General features: G+C 28.8%; 1 long non-coding RNA gene across 1 annotated transcript in view; it reads left to right on the top strand.

Moving 5' to 3' along the window:
* Positions 1 to 355, top strand: part of LOC131168146 (uncharacterized) — a 42,818-nt gene extending 42,463 nt beyond the window's left edge. Inside the window, exon 8 of the long non-coding RNA XR_009140226.1 lies at positions 129 to 355. This is a non-coding gene — a long non-coding RNA (uncharacterized LOC131168146). The remainder of the gene's footprint in view (positions 1 to 128) is intronic.
* The last annotated feature ends 381 nt before the right edge of the window (positions 356 to 736 follow it).

The raw sequence follows: 736 nt of genomic DNA, 5'->3' as shown, positions 1-736 counted from the left end.
GTATACACAATTTATGCCTCATAATTAATTAATTCAATTAATTATTTTATTGTGAGACCCTTTTTCTACCAATGCTTCCACTCACAGAGAAATGACAACCTTTAATGGTACTTACTTTTTGTCTGCAGGGTCATAAGTTGTGTTGTGGGGTATAGTTCTTCTGCAAGATATGAAATGGCCGGAAATGATATTGCCCAGGGAAGCTTTTGATGGATGGCTAAAGGGTAGTTTTCCCTTGAGGGCAATTTTGGAGAAGTAATCTCTAAGTTATGCTGCCATTATGCCCTTGGAGAAGGTATCTTTGCTTGCACAACACAACAAATATCCTTAATAAAAATAATCCTGTTTTGGTAATATCTTTGGTGTTATGGAAGTGTGCCTGAGTTTACTATTTTTCGTATTTCGTCGACCGAGAGGAATGTTAAACATCTTCCACGAAAAAGAGTTAATTTTCTTGTTGCTTCTTTTTGGATGCAAAAAAAAGAGAAGGAAAATAAAAAGGAAATGTATTTTCCGTTATTTTATTTTCTATCCACTTCAAGTAATATAAAAAATTAAAATTTATTCTAATTTAATTTAAAATTAAATAAATAAATGTTAATATATGTGTAAAATCAAAATTTTATTTATTTATTTACTATATATTTTATTTTCTTTTTTACTTTCTTTAATAGCTAAACATGAAATAGTAAATTTTTTTATATTTTCCTTGACATTTTTTAAGTTTGAAACAGGC

This window comes from Malania oleifera, chromosome 11, assembly GCF_029873635.1.
Source record: "Malania oleifera isolate guangnan ecotype guangnan chromosome 11, ASM2987363v1, whole genome shotgun sequence".
Classification (NCBI taxonomy): Eukaryota; Viridiplantae; Streptophyta; class Magnoliopsida; order Santalales; family Ximeniaceae; genus Malania; species Malania oleifera.
Note: the sequence above shows the minus strand (reverse complement) of the source record. Positions and strands in the feature narration are given on the sequence as shown.